General features: G+C 42.2%; 1 long non-coding RNA gene across 7 annotated transcripts in view; it reads left to right on the top strand.

The window, feature by feature from the left end:
• LOC139600902 (uncharacterized) overlaps positions 1–16271 on the top strand; it is a 160483-nt gene that overhangs the window by 132452 nt on the left and 11760 nt on the right. For all 7 annotated transcript variants that reach the window (XR_011682703.1, XR_011682706.1, XR_011682704.1 and 4 more), the window contains 2 exons: positions 314–467; positions 11353–11447. This is a non-coding gene — a long non-coding RNA (uncharacterized lncRNA). The remainder of the gene's footprint in view (positions 1–313; positions 468–11352; positions 11448–16271) is intronic.

Genomic DNA, 16271 nt, shown 5'->3' on the forward strand with positions numbered 1-16271 from the left:
CACATAAACCTTCCATTCAACTTTTAAAAATTATTTCCAAATTAATTTCCCACAATCAGGGTGAAAATGAATATACTGAATATAAAGAAACCGTCTGATGGTGTTTTTCACAACACAGTGGGGCTGAGGGCAAAATTCCCTTTTCCAGGAAGAAATCCTGGTGCACCCAGCAACAGCTGACCCCAAAATTGCACCTTTAGGCCCTGTTGGACAACCTGGATTTTAACCTCAGGTTCCCTGCAATAAATGAGCTTTGTGCTGGAGGCTTGGGGTTATTTTTGGCTGGGTAACATTTGTTGTGTTCCATTTGCAGCTCTGTTCCCAAGGAGGGCACAATCCCTGCCCCGCTCCAGCCTCCACCACTGCAGGGACTGAGTTTTCTCCCCCCGAAAATTCAATTTTCAAAGATGCTGCAGCAACGAATTTTTGGCTGCTGAAAACTTTGGGAAAAGCTGGATGCTTCTAAGGTGAGTGTCAGCAGAGGGATGTGAGGTTGGAGGATGAATTTAGATAACCTTTGGGCAGATGGTGAAAGTTTAACATCTATAACAGGAGTTCCTCGCCACCCAGCGATTCTAAATAAAGGAAAAATTTGTATTTTATAATTGCATATTTACCAGGCTGGAAAGGTTGAAGCGATTTATTTTAAGAACCTGAACAGAAAAAAAAATTAAAAAAATAAAAGAAGAGGGTTCTAACAGCATCCAAATAGCAAAATTCTTTTCCAAGTGGTGCCTGTTTGATTTTACAGAGGATAATATTAACTTGCATTCATCTGGTTTGTCTCCTGAAGGAAAAGAAGTGAAAAATTGGTGCCACTCTGAGCAAGTGATTTTGTCCACCAGCTCCATGTGGAGCTCACAGCCAGGCTGCTTTTCCCCACCAATAAAATGGGAAATATTCCTTCCACAGGGAAGAAAATGTGGAAACCTCAGGGGAAGGAGGGGACCCCTCCTGCTTGCGGTGGCAAAACTTTGCTTTTCAAGCTTTATTAGAGAAATCCTAAAGAACTTTTATATTTGTCTGTGTGGCAGAAGTGCAGGGTTGAGGTTAGGGGGAAGTGCCAGCTCGTTCAGCACAGTGACAGGGGTTTTGTTTTTTGCCTTTAAAAATAGAATTAAAGTAGAACCCCAGCCCAGTAATGACTTCTCTGAAAGTTAAAACAACTCCCAGGCAGTTGTTTAGCCAGGCTGCCAGAATGGAAACAGCTTTTTGCAGGGTGGGGGGGTGGCTGTGTGTTGGAATTCTGTTTGTATTCCAAAATTTTGCTGTTGGATGGTTTCCCACCCTGTTTTAGTGATGTACCTCCAGTGCTGCCTGTTAATCCAATTCCTGTTAACCTCAGTGCTGTGCAGTCACCAGAAATTCTGTGCAGCAAAGTGCTTGTGAGGAAGAACCACAGATCAGCTTTATTTTGGTTGGTTTGAAATTTCATTTTCTTTTATTTTGCTGATTTTCATGAGGCTCCCATGGGAGGGCAGGAATCTGTGGCTTTATATCAGAACAAAATCAAGAATCCACTCCCACCCTCCAAAGAGGGGCTTGGAGACAACGAAAGCTCCTGGCTAAAACCCAGAAATTCCACTTGCAGAAAGGTTTTTTTCTCTTTCCACCCCCCCTAAACGTGACCCCAAACCCTGTCAGTGCCAGCAGGAATCCCTGCCTGCTGCCACAAACCCGTAGATCCGAACTTGTGCTCATATTCCACACAAGCTTGTATCTATAGGTCTGGGGCTGGCTGGCAAGAGCACCCTGGGATGCTGCTGCACTTCAAATATTCTTCACTCCTCCCTTCTTTTTCCCCCTCCTCCCTCTTTTATTTTTATTTATTTTCATTTATTTTCATTTATTTTTATTAATTTTTATTAATTTTTATTAAATTTTATTAATTTTTATTAATTTTTATTAATTTTTATTAATTTTTATTAATTTTTATTATTTTTATTTATTTTATTAATTTTTATTAATTCTTATTAATTCTTATTTATTTATTATTTTTATTTTTATTTTTTATTTTATTTTAATTTTTTTTTTTTTTATTTTTCATTTTTATTTTTATTTTATTTTTATTTTTTTATTTTTATTTTTATTTTCATTTTTATCTTTATTTTTATTTTTTGATTTTTATTTTTATTTAGAGGAATATAAAAGTGGAGCTGCAAATCTCTCCCTCAGCTTTCAGTGCCCAAAAGGGGACTTTGCTTCGTGGTGCTGAGGAAAAGGGGATGGGGGGAGTTGATTTTGACATCAGGATGAAGAAATTCAATCCCACCCATGGCCTGCCCTGCTCTGGTGATGGGGCTGTGATAGGGAGCATTCTTGTGCTGATTCTGGAGCAGATTAAATAATTTCATTTATAATTTCATTTCTTTTATGAAACAATTTCATTTGTTTCTATTTCATTAATGAAATCATTTCATTTATAATATTTGAAATATTTCATTTATGAAAATAAATTCATTTATTCCATTTGCAACATGGAGTTATTCTTCCCTTGCTCAGTCCAGGAATTTGTGAGAGGAACAATCACTGCTCCTCCTTTATATCCAGGAACTTGGAACCACTTTATTATAGAACCCCATTCCTCCCAATTTCTTGGTGTTTGTGTCTTTTCAAATTGTTTCTAAGAGAAAAGAATCGTGCTGGAAAATCCAAAAGAAAGGATAGGACAGGAAAAAACCCATGGGAGCTGGCAGTGCAAAGGCTGCTGTGGAAAAGTAAAAAAAAAACAACTTTAAAGTTGGGAGAGTGGAACAATTATTTTGGAAGAAGTCATTTTTTAAAAACCCCAATGTACAGAGTCTATATGAAAATAATTAGGCTGTAAACTCAAAATAAAGTCTGACTATTTCTTTCCAGCAGCTTTCAGTGTTAATTCCACCAAAGATTTGCTCTGCATTTCCACTTTTAAATTTCTCTGGTTTGAACTTGGCTGCTTTGACACACGCTGCTGTAGGCCAAAAAAGGGATTTTTTTTTCCCCCTCTTTGCTGAATTTCCAGGGTTTTCTACGTGTTTTCTATTTATCATAGAAGTTGTATTAAACATTTATATTAAAACGAAGTCAGGCAAGTCCAACCACTTTTCTTTCTCCCTGTAAGCTGAAACTAGGATTAAAAAAAGGGGGAAAAAATTGGATTTTGGTGCCCTGTGTGATGCGAAGTTGGGTATAAAAGCTGTTCCTGAATATTCCCCATATGTTTGGATGGGAAATCAAGGAATAAAAGCTGATGAGTCCTTTCCAGCAGAACTCTTGCCCCTGGACTGTTCTGTGGTGGGATTTACCCAGAACAGGCACCTGGAGCCAAGCTCTCCTTGGGGATTTTGAGGATGCTCCATCCATGGTGGGGTGAGCAGGAGCTCACCATGGCAGCAGGAGGAGGGTGGGACAGTAAAAAATTGTTTTCCCAGAAGATTTAGGAATAATCTGGGCAGCTCTGAGGTTGGTTTTTTAAATGCTGTGAATTTTCATCACCTTGGGTTCCCACGTGCTGACTCCAGGGGAAGCCTGGGCTCGTTTAGTCTGAGCTTCAAGGGGAAATGAGCTGGGAAAACCCAATAAAATCCATATTTCTGTCGGGTGGTCCCTCCTCTGTGAAGCCATTTGGGGTAGAATGGGCTGAGAAAAGCCTGGAATTGGTCAAGGATGGTCTGGATTGGTCAAGGATGGTCTGGAGTGGTCAAGGATGTTCTGGAGTGGTCAAGGATGGTCTGGAGTGGTCAAGGATGATCTGGATTGGTCAAGGGTGGTCTGGAGTGGTCAAGGATGTTCTGGAGTGGTCAAGGATGGTCTGGAGTGGTCAAGGATGATCTGGATTGGTCAAGGATGGTCTGGAATGGTCAAGGATGATCTGGATTGGTCAAGGCTGGTCTGGATTGGTCAAGGCTGGTCTGGAGTGGTCAAGGCTGGTCTGGATTGGTCAAGGCTGGTCTGGAGTGGTCAAGGATGTTCTGGAGTGGTCAAGGATGGTCTGGATTGGTCAAGGGTGATCTGGATTGGTCAAGGATGATCTGGATTGGTCAAGGGTGATCTGGATTGGTCAAGGATGGTCTGGAATGGTCGAGGATGATCTGGAGTGGTCAAGGATGGTCTGGAGTGGTTGAGGATGATCTGGAGTGGTCAAGGGTGATCTGGATTGGTCAAGGATGTTCTGGATGGGTCAAGGCTGTTCTGGCACTTCAGGGTGGCTTTGCCTGGAGAGTGCCAAAGGACCCCTGGCAGGGGAATTGGGTCAGAGATGTCCCAAAATGAGCTCCCCCCCCGCCCCATTTGGTTTGATTTTTTTTTTTTAATTAGGAAATCAATAATTGAACCACAAAAGAGGAAAGAAGAAACAGATTTCTTTTTTTCTTCTCTTTAGTGCAATTTCTCTCCGAATAAATTGGGACCTGCTAATCAATATCTGAATTTTTTTTTTTTTTTTTTACCTCCTTTTGGCAAGAGGCTTGGTCTAAACACAGCTGGGTGCTTAGAAAGGAAACTCCAGAGAAGTGGCAGCAGAAGTGGGGTGAGCTGCTGGGAGCAGGAGCAGGGAGTTATTTCTGAGGCTGAGCGTGTTTGCTGATTGCTCCTGGCTTTTTTGGGGTGAGTTTGGGGTGTGCTGTGGCTCAGCTTTGTGGGACAGGCTCAGGGAAGGAGGGCACCTCTGGCAGCACCAGCAGCTCAGCTTTTCTGAGCTCAGCTTATCCAGTAAAACCTGTTCTCGTTGAGTTTTAAAGTGCGTTTCGTTTTAAGGTGCATTTCACGTGTTTGCTGATTGCTCCTGGCTTTTTTGGGGTGAGTTTGGGGTTTGCTGTGGCTCAGCTTTGTGGGACAGGCTCAGGAAAGCCTTGTGCAGGGAGGATGGAAGGAACAGCAGCAGCAGCTCAGCTTCTCTGAGCTCAGCCTATCCAATAAAACCAAATAAAACCTGTGCTTACAAGGGGTTTTTAAAATTATTATTATTTCCCCCTTTAAAAATTACTATTCATTATATTCAATATATTAATGCATAATCATGAATATAATTCATGATTATGCATTATATAGAATATATTATATGTTATACATGACATATAATTAATATTATGTATTATATCTCATATATTCTAATGTCTTGCTATATATTATATATATAATATTGTATTACATGTTATATATATTATATATATAATATTGTATTACATGTTATATATATTATATATATAATATTGTATTACATATTATATATAATATTATATTATCTATTATCTATTATATACTATATATTATCTATTATCTATTATATACTATATATTATATATTATACATTATACATTATAAATATTATACATTATAAATATTATACATTATATACTATATACTATATACTATATACTATATACTATATACTATATACTATATACTATATTATATATTATATATTATATTATATGAGGTGCTGAGAGCAGAGCCCTTCACCCACCTGGAGGCTGCAGGGGGACTTCAAGAGGCACTGCTGGAGTCAAACCAGAGCACCTGGATGTGGGAATTACCCCAAAATGTCCCAAAATCCTTTCCAAAAATCGGTGCCTTCATTAATGCAGCTCCTTTTTCTGGAAATGGGCAGAGTGGCTGCTTTAAAGGTTAAAAAATCCCCAAAACCCTCCTGTGTGGCTGCATCTGGGGAGGTTTTGCTAGGCTTGTTTGGCCAGTGTTAGACTTGAAAGCAGCAGAAGTTCTTCTCTGAGGAAGCAAAGGTTACCCAAATCTCCTCTTTTTTAAAAAAAAAAAAATTAAATTCTAAATCTTTTCCTCCCTCAAAATATCACTGTGCCATTTCTCCCTGACCAGTTCTCACTCCCGTTGCTCCCTGAGAACACCTGTAAGGTCTCCTGCAGCCAGGGATGTCTCGTGGTCCCCACTGAGGGATGAAAAGTGGAATTTATTCGTGTGTTCCCTCCTTCCCCAGCCTGGTGAGGAGCACAGTGAGCCCCTGTCAGCAGAGGAGCACACAATAATTAGGAGAACCATATGCAGTGGCAAATGGGATCCGTGATGAGCAGAGTGGAATTGTGCACCCTGGAATTTGAACCCTATCCAAATTCTCTTATTCAGATCATCAAATCTGGTTCAACTCTTAAAAAGCAGATAAATTTCAGTATTCTGGTTATTTCAGTAATCTGATTTTTTATTTGGTTTTTTTTTCTCCCCCGCCTCCTCCCTCTCTTTTTGTTTATTTGCTTCTAATCAGTAGGGGAGGAAATAAAGGGGGAAAATGAGGGGAGGGTTTTTAGGGGAGGGATCCAAGGCACCTGCTCAGGAGCACTGCAGGAGTGGCATTCCCTGAGCTGGGAGTGCTCCCATGGGCTGGGGAGCCCCTGGTTGGATTTTGGCAGCTTCATGGTGAAATCCAGCCCCAGCAATCCCCCCTGGAGGTGTTGGTTCAGCTTCCTTCAGCTCCTTCCTTTTTCACATGCAGCTGAGCCCGGCCTTGGCTCCAGGTCCAGATCGTGCTGTGCAGGCTTTCAGTCACAAAGCAGGCCTGGGATAAACCAAAAAATAATTTTAAAAAGTTTTGGGGTCATTTGGAGCCATCAGCATTTATGACTTGGGCCACTTTCCCCCTTAGATCAGCACGGGCAGGCACTGGGTTAATTTCATTGGGTTAATCTGAAAGTGTGAACACAATAATGATATTTCAAGGTATCTAAATAACCCAGAAAATTGTTTTGTTTTTGTTTTTGTTTTTTTTTCTGGTAAAATGGCCCTTAAAACCTTGAATATCTGCAAACCCCTGTTTGCTGAATGCAAAGAGAAGCTGTGAGGTTCTGTTCTCTCAGCCAGGGCTGATGCTCCAGCTCCTCCCAAAAATCACATTTGTTTCAGGAGTGAGAGCTCAGCCACCTTTCCCCTAGAAAAACCCAGAGATTGAAATGCAATATTGAGCAAACCTTCAGATTGCTGCAACCCCGGCTGAAAGCTGAGGCAAGGTTTTTGTCATGAGCTGAAAAATTTTGGAGAGCTTTCAAAATATTTACTTGCTCTGGATTTCTGCTGAGCCCAGATGAGGTTTCTCTCCCTACTTTGCAGCCTCTTGGACTCCCAGCCCTTTTTAGGGTGTTTGCCAGAATTCTGGGAGAGCTCCCTGAGCTGGGTAAACCTTTGGACCTCTTGAGGTTCCTCATTACAACCAAGTTCTAAGAAAATTTCACCAAACAAAGCTGAAGGAACGAGGTGAGCAGCAGGAATCGTGTCAAGCATTTCCAGTGTGGAAAAAACCCCCTCCTGTCTGAAAAAAAAACCCAATAAAAAGGAAAAATCACTCCAGGCTGAAATTTGGCAAGTGGGATCTCAGCCCTCCAGCTGGAACCATGGCATTTGTGGGGTTTTTGTATTTATTTTTTGCTCAGTGACTTCAGGAAGTGCATTTGCTTTGGGGGTGTTTGCCCTGCCTGGGCTCTGAGAGGGAAGGGGAAGGTGAGCTCCTCCTTCTTCTGCATCAGTCACAGCCCCAAAGGGGCAGAGCCAAAGCTCAGCTGATGATTTTCCTGACTAGAATGGGACAAAATTCACCTTTCCATAGTGAGTGCCCATGGCTGGAATCCTGTTCAAAGTCTATAAATGCAGATAAGGTGTGATGTGGAGCAGGGGATTCATGCATAAGGCACTGGTTTAGGGCATTATTTGGGAATATTCTTATGTTATTATAATATCCTTACATCTATAATACATATTGTAGATATTAATATATATAATATATTATTATATATTATATAAGATACATAATATATAATAATTATTTGGGAATATTCTTATATTATTCTAATATTCTTATATCTATAATATATATTATAGATATTAATATAATATATATAATACAATATATTTTTATATATATATATATATATATATAATATAAGATATATAATATATAATAATTATTTGGGAATATTCTGCCCTCTGCACCCCTCAGCTGATGATTTTCCTGATTAGAATGGGACAAAATTCACCTTTCCATAGTGAGTGCCCATGGCTGGAATCCTGCTCCAAGTCAGGAGGTCTGCAAATGCACATAATGTGTGATTTAGAGCAGGGGATTCATGCATCAGGCACTGTTTTATGGCATTTTTTGGGAATATTCTGCCCTCTGCACCCCTGCTTTTCTGTGTGACTGAATTGCTGCTTTCCACTGGTTGAAAAGAATGGGATATTCCAACCAGGCAGTTCCCAAAACCAGCTCTGGGTTGGGATTCTCACCTCACTCTTGGGGGAAATTCAGCAGGAAATGTCAGAAGGGGAAGGAACTTTGTGGATTTTTCTCTCACCTGAAGCCAGTGAAGGGAACAGGAGGAGTAAAACCAGTGAGGAGTGAAAACTTCCCAGCGCAGACCAAAGCTTGGTCCTGGTGTCTGTGGGGTTGCTGGCGTGGGCAGGTGGGAGCTCCAGAGCTGGGGAGCCTGAGAAGAATTCTCCAGTGGAATTCTGCCTCTTTTTGGAGAAAAAAAAAATATTCAGTGGATGTGAATGCCAGCATTTCTGTGCTGGGACAGCAGCTGGAATCACGTTTCCTTCAGGAACCAGAGAGTTCCAGGCAGAGAAAAAACACAATTTTTTAATTACACTGGAGCTTTAGAATAAGGCTGGGCTGGGCCAGAGATTCCCTTTTGTCCCCAGAAGGGTGAAATCATTTCTGGGACTCTGAAACAGCAAGAGGCCTAAAAGGGGTCCCAGCAAAAGGCACTGGGGCCCCAGGAGCTGATTTAGGAGCACAGAGCTCCACGCGTTCAGCAGAATCTCCCTGACATCGATAACGTGTCACAGCATTGTTATTCAATTACAGATCCACCCTAATTGCGTAATTAGGTGTGATTGTGCTAATTGGGTAAAGACATAATTGACAAAAATCACCAGAAAACAAACAGGGAGCTCGGTGCCACCCCAGGGAAGCATCACAAGGGCTGTGCCTGCCTCTGGTGTGTCCCTGCCCAGAGCAGGCACAGAGAGGGGACGTGAAGGGACACGAAGGGACACAAATAATGGCACAATTAATAATGGCACAAATAATTAATGGCACAAATAATGGCACAATTAATAATGGCACAAATAAATAGTGGCACAAAAAATGGCACAAGTAATGGCACAAATAAATAATGGCACAAATAAATAATGGCAGAAATAATGGCACAAATAGTGGCATAAGCAGTGGCAGAAATAATGGCATAAATAAATAATGGCACAAAAAATGGCACAAGTAATGGCACAAATAATGGCACCAATAATGGCAGAAATAATGGCACAAATAAATAATGGCACAAATAAATAATGGCACAAATAATGACACAAACAATGGCACAAATAATGGCACAAATAATGGCACAAATAATGGCACAATGGCACAAATAATGGCACAAACAATGGCAAAATAATGGCACCAATAATGGGAGAAATAATGGCACAAATAAATAATGGCACAAATAATGGCACAAGTAATGGCAGAAATAATGGCACAAATAAATAATGGCAGAAACAATGGCACAAATAACGACACAAATAAACAATGGCACAAGCAATGGCAAACAATGGCAGAAGTAATGGCAGAAATAATGACACAAGTAGTGGCACAGTGGCACAAATAATAGCACAAATAATGGCACAAATAAATAATGGCACAAATAATGGCACAATGGCACAAATAATGGCACAAATAATGACACAAGTAATGACACAAGTAATGGCACGAATAATGGGATTTTATCCAGCTCCTTATCCAGAGCTGTGCTTTGGTCCCTGCTCCAGCTGATCAAACAGTTAACAGTGCCTGTGCTCTCTGCTGCTAACTCAAATATGCTGCATTTCCACTCTTTGGTCAAAGTAAACTTTACTAAATATGGAATCATGAGAAATTGGGATACCATCAGCACCATGGGCACTCAGACATCACAGAAAGATTATTTTGCATTTTTTCCAACGTGTTCTCCTGCTGTTGCAGGCTGAATTCTGATTGGGGTGTAAAGGCAGGGCAGTGCCTTTTCCATCATCAGGAATTCTGCTTTGTCTTGGGAATTCAGCAGAGCTCAATGTTCATCCCTGAGGTTTGATTCCCTTGGAATCTCCTTCCTGTGCCAGGGGCTGGACTCAGCTGAGGGGCAGCTCCAGCCCCACCAGCACATTTGGGGATGATAATAATAATTGTAATAATAATAATAATAGTAATAGTAATAGTAATAGTAATAGTAATAGTAATAGTAATAATAATAATAATAATAATAATAATAATAATAATAATTTAAAAATAAAAATTAAAATAAAAATAAAATAAAAATAAAAATAAAAATTAAAATTAAAATTAAAATTAAAATTAAAATTAAATAAAAATTAAAATTAAAATTAAAATTAAAATAATAAACCCCAGGAAGTCTTCTGATTTAAGTGCTACCTTGGTGGGTGCTGGGTGAGTCACAAGGATGACATCCTGCTTGTTAGGCTGGGAATGAATACATTGCATTAATGCAAGTTTAAAATGTGTGCCTTGTGAAGGGAAGGTGGCTGCCTGCTGAGGTGATTTCCCAGCATGGTTCATTTGGACCCTTTGGTGCAAGGGTCAAATTCACTTCAGGATTTGTGCCCCTTCTGCAGTTCTCCCCCAGCCCCATTCCTGCACATCCCTCAGACACCCAGGAGCCAAGGTCGAGGTCAGCGTGGTGTGTTCAGAAGGGAAAAGACAAATTTCACCCTAAGCCTTCTTGAAATGCTTTCTAAGGAATAAATATGTCTGTGTATGTTCTGAATCTGCTGTGGAAGGGGAACACCATTATTTTGGCCAGGGGAAAATCAAATTCCATCTCGCGTGAAAACCTCCATGATCTCACCCAAATCCAGCAGGAATAACCCTGGCTTGTTGTGTCTTATCCCATTTCCATCGTGGGGAGCTGAGTTTGGGCTTGGTGTCTTTTCCCCCAGCAGTTTATTCCCTCTAAATTAAACCACTGAGGATTTGGAGGCCTTTTTTTTTTTTGGTTTTTTTTTTGGTTTTTATTTTTGTGTAATTAGAAGCCCCTGAGGTTATGAATTTTTGACTGCATGCATCCAGGTTGAGGTAGTAGGTTGTATAGTTTAGAATTACACCAAGGGAGATAACTGTACAACCTCCTAGCTTTCCTTGGGTCTTGCACACACCGGCGTGAGGAGCGACCAAAAATCCTCAGCACTCTTTGCTCTGGACACCTGGAACAGGAAAAAGGCAGGTAAGACCAGCTGGAAAACCTTTTGAAATCTTTCTGCCTCTCTAGAATTATGAAAACGTTGATTTTTAGAAGCGTTTTTTTCTCGACTTGTTGGTGCTGTTTCATTGAGTTCGTAGCAAATCCAGTGATGTTTGTCTTCCTTCATTAGCCCTGGAGCAGCGTGGTGTTAACATTCCCAAAAAAGCACCATGGCAACCTCTCAGTGCTCCTGCCTGCATGGTCAGCAAGCAGAAGTCTCCAAAGGTAAAAATATCCTGTATTTTTTTTCCCTCCTTTCCATTAATCTTTAATTGGCTCAGTTAATCTTACACTGGGAGCTAAACGAGGCTGGTGATTCCAGATAAAGCCTTGGAGGTTTTATCCAGATCTTTATTCCAGATAAAGCCTTGGAGACTTTATCCAGATATTTATTCCAGATAAAACCTTGGAGGTTTTATCCAGATCTTTATTCCAGATAAAACCTTGGAGGTTTTATCCAGATCTTTATTCCAGATAAAGCCTTGGAGGCCTTATCCAGGTATTTATTCCAGATAAAACCTTGGAGGGTTTTGGTGAAAGTGCCTAACTCAGGAGAGCTGTTCCTTGGGAATATCCAGTGGGGAATACACTCAGCTAAAATGGGGTTTTTTAGGGGTTTTTGTACATTAAATTTGGGTGTTTCAAACAGAGGTTTGCTTCTCGCCCCCAGCAGTTTAGATGAAGGAGATGGGGAACATCCCAAATATTGTGGAGAAGCTGTGAGACCAAAACCCCACATTTCTGATGTGTTTTACGGGTCTAAAATGCAGGGAATTGGGAACATCCCATTTACCCAACTGCTCCTGCAATCCATGGTTTTATTTGCCTGAATATTGGAGACCTGAAAAACCCTTGAAACTCTCCTAAAGCTGGAAAAGGAAAGTGAACATTTTGATGCTGGCAGCGCTCAGGGCTCAGCTCCTCTGGGGGCCTGGGTGAAGGTGGTGGCCACAACCCTTGGTCAGGGCCCAGGACCTGAACTTAAATCTTTTCACTCTCTGGATGAGTAATTCTGGCAAGGTTTCCTGAGTTCCCAGAATTTAGAGGCTCTGTCCCTTCCTAAACTTGTTCAATTGGTGAAGAAAAATAAAGAGCAGGCACTGGATTAATTTCATTGGGTTAATCTGAAAGTGTGAACACCATAATGATATTTCAAGGTATCTAAATAACCCAGAAAATTGTGTTGTTTTTTTTTTTTTTCTGGTAAAATGGCCCTTAAAAACTTCAATATCTGCAAATCCCTGTTTGCTGTATGCAAAGAGAAGCTGTGAGGGTTACTCAGGGCTCACTTATGAGTTCTTCCAAGAGTGGATTAATGGGATTTGATCCCATTTTGCTTTCAGAGAGGTTCCAGGTACCTCTGCCGTGGTTCATAGCTCTGCAGCTCCTCAGGACAAGGGAAGGATCTGGGATAACACGAGGCTGTTCTGTGTTTCAGGGAGGCACATGCCCCAAACACACGCAGGTAGTTAAAAAACGAGGAATCTTCTTGGCACGTTCCAGGCACTACCTTATTTCCCCCCCATAAATCTTTCTGCAGATGGAAGTGCAAATTTTCAGCTGCATTGATTCCCATCCAGCACAGAGGGGTTTTTTTTTCCATGAGGGTTGGGTTTTTTAACCTGTTTGGGACTTCTTTAAGAGCAGCTTTGTGAATAATCCTAAATAGGAACAGGGTCTTCCTTTTTTTTTTTTTTTTTTTTTTTTTTTGTGTGTTTTTTTCACCTGTTTGGGGCTTCTTTAGCAGCAGTTTTGTGAATAATCCCAAATAGGAGCAGGCTCTTCTTTTTTGGGGTTTTTTAACCTGCTTGGGACTTCTTTAGCAGCAGCTTTGTGAATAATCCCAAATAAGAACATGCTCTTTTTATGGAGATTTTTGGAGTTTTTTTAACCTCTTTGGGACTTCTCTAGGAGCAGCTTTGTGAATTATTCTAAATAGGAACGGGGTCTTCCTTTTTTTTGTTGGGTTTTCTTGTTTGTTTGGTTGGTTTTGGTTTTTGGGGGGTTTTATTTTTGTTTGTTTTTTAACCTGTTTGGGAGACTTCTTTAGGAGCATAATTTATTATTTATAAATAATCCCAAATAAGAACAGGCTCTTCTTTTTTTGTTGTTTTTTTTTTCCTGTGTTTTTTTAACCTGTTTGGGACTCCTTAGGAGCAGCTTTGTGAATAATCCCAAACAAGAACAGGCTTTTCTTATTTTCTTATTATTTTTTTTGGTGGTAACATTTCAGATTTGCTCTTCACACTCCAAACTTCAGAAGGTTCAAAACTGATGATTATTTATAACAAATCCTGTCAAACCCAACTCGCCGTTAAATCCGTGGGGCGTAAATGAAAAGACCCATCCCGCTCCAAAACCCACGGAACCATAATTAAAAAAGGAGAATGGCCAGTGGTGAACAGAATTCAATGTGCATATTTTCCCTGTGAACAAAACAGCATTCCAGCTCTCCCCCTGATGAGAGGAATGTATTGTCAATTAATTAGACTCCCATCATATGTCCTCGGATGCCCTTCCATCATATGCCTTCCATATGTCCCCGTGTCATATGCCTTCCATATGCCCCCTGTGTAATTAAGCTCCCATCATATGGCTTCCATCATGTGCCATTTAAGGAGATTTCCAGGAGAACGTGGCACTGTTACAGTCCTGGACCTTTTGCAACGAGGAAAGGAACAGCTCAGGAGCTGTAAATGAGGAGAGGAGGAAGGAAAAAAGGAAGGTGGCTCGCCCTGAGAGCTGCCTTTAATTGCTGGTTTTGTTTCTCCCAGCTTGAGCAGTGGAGGCACAAAAATGTCCTGTTTTCCTTGGGTGGCAGTCCCAGTTTTCATTCAGTTCAGCCTCTGGACAGCCAGGGAGATAGCCACTGTTTTTCAGGGAATGTTTCCACTGGAATGTGAAATGCAAAAGAAACAATCCACCTCCCAGCAGAGTGTTTGTCCTGAGATAGGGAAATGGAAACTTTGGCCTTGTTTGGGGTCCCTGAGCGAGAAGTGAGGGACCAGAAATAGCCTGGGAGGGAATTCATGGAGAAGGGACGGCACACCCTGCTGGAATTCATGGGAGGGAATTCATGGAGAGGAGAACTTCCACTTCCATCCCAGAGAAGGAATTCATGGAGAGGAGAAGTTCCACTTCCACTTCCATCTCTGGGAGGGAATTCATGGAGAGGGGATGGCAGACCCCACTGAAATTCATGGGAGGGAATTCATGGAGAGGAGAAGTTCCACTTCCACATCCATCCCTGGGGAATTCATGGAGAGGAGAACTTCCACTTCCATCCCTCTGAGGGAATTCATGGAGAGGGGATGGCACACCCCAATTCCATCCCTCTGAGGGAATTCATGGAGAGAGGATGGCACACTCCACTTCCATCCCTGGGGAATTCATGGAGAGGAGAAGTTCCACTTCCACTTCCATCTCTGGGAGGGAATTCATGGAGAGGGGATGGCAGACCCCACTGAAATTCATGGGAGGGAATTCATGGAGAGGAGAACTTCCACTTCCATTTCCATCCCTCTGAGGGAATTCATGGACAGGGGATGGCACACCCCAATTCCATCCCTGGGGAATTTATGGAGAGGAGAACTTCCACTTCCATCCCTGGGGAATTCATGGAGTGGGGATGGCACACCCCACTTCCATCCCTGGGAGGGAATTCATGGAGAGGGGATGGCACACCCCAATTCCATCCCTCTGAGGGAATTCATGGAGAGAGGATGGCACACCCCACTTCCATTCCTGGGGAATTTATGGAGAGGAGAACTTCCACTTCCATCCCTGGGAGGGAATTCATGGAGAGGAGAATTTCCACTTCCATCCCTGGGAGGGAATTCATGGAGAGGAGAATTTCCACTTCCACTTCCATCCCTCTGAGGGAATTCATGGAGAGGGGATGGCCCTCCCCACTTCCATCCCTGGGGAATTTATGGAGAGGAGAACTTCCACTTCCACTTCCATCTCTGGGAGGGAATTCATGGAGAGGAGAACTTCCACTTCCACATCCACTTCCACTTCCACTTCCCACATCCCTGGGGAATTTATGGAGAGGAGAACTTCCACTTCCACATCCACTTCCACTTTCACTTCCCACATCCCTGGGGAATTTATGGAGAGGAGAACTTCCACTTCCACTTCCATCCCTCTGAGGGAATTCATAGAGAGAGGATGGCACACCCCAATTCCATTCCCTGGGAGGGAATTCATGGAGAGGAGAACTTCCACTTCCATCTCTGGGAAGGAATTCATGGAGAGGGGATGGCCCACCCCAATTCCATCCCTCTGAGGGAATTCATGGACAGGGGATGGCACACCCCAATTCCATTCCTGCTCTCCCTCATGGACCACAGCCGTGGAGGGCACAGAACTCTCCTTGCCATGAGGAGGCCTTGGGGGACAATGCCCAAGGAAATGTGAGATGGGTTCCAAATTTGCTGGGATTTATTGGGGATAAAGAGCAAAAAAAAGGCACTGATGCTTGCACGTGTAATGAAGGAAACTGCGAACGTCCAAGGAATTATGGAATGGTGTCCAGTGAAAGGGCAGCTCGTGTGCCTCGGGTACAGTTGTGACTCTGTGCCTTCCTTGTTCCCAACAACTTCTGAGACTTTTTAAGTTCCAAACCTGCTCTAAACCTGACAGAAGAGCAGTGACTTCCAAGGGTGCTCTGCTCCAGTTTTGCAGAAATTGCAGAAATCCCAGCCACGTACCCCAAAATCCCATCCATGCATCCCAAAATCTCAACCACACACCCAGGAATCCCAGCCATGCATCCCAAAATCCCATCCATGCATCCCAAAATCCCAGCCAGGCACCCCAAAATCCCATCCATGCATCCCAAAATCCCAGCCAGGCACCCCAAAATCCCAACCATGCACCCAGAAATCCCAACCACACACCCAGGAATCCCAGCCTTGCATCCCAAAATCCCATCCATGCATCCCAAAATCCCAGCCACACACCCAGCAATCCCAGCCACACACCCAGCAATCCCAGCCATGCACCCAGCAGTCAGGAAGGAGCTTGAAAGGAGACAGAGAAGGTAAA

Source organism: Agelaius tricolor, unplaced genomic scaffold, assembly GCF_023055355.1.
Source record: "Agelaius tricolor isolate 1412-34295 unplaced genomic scaffold, bAgeTri1.0.p SCAF_29, whole genome shotgun sequence".
Classification (NCBI taxonomy): domain Eukaryota; kingdom Metazoa; phylum Chordata; class Aves; order Passeriformes; family Icteridae; genus Agelaius; species Agelaius tricolor.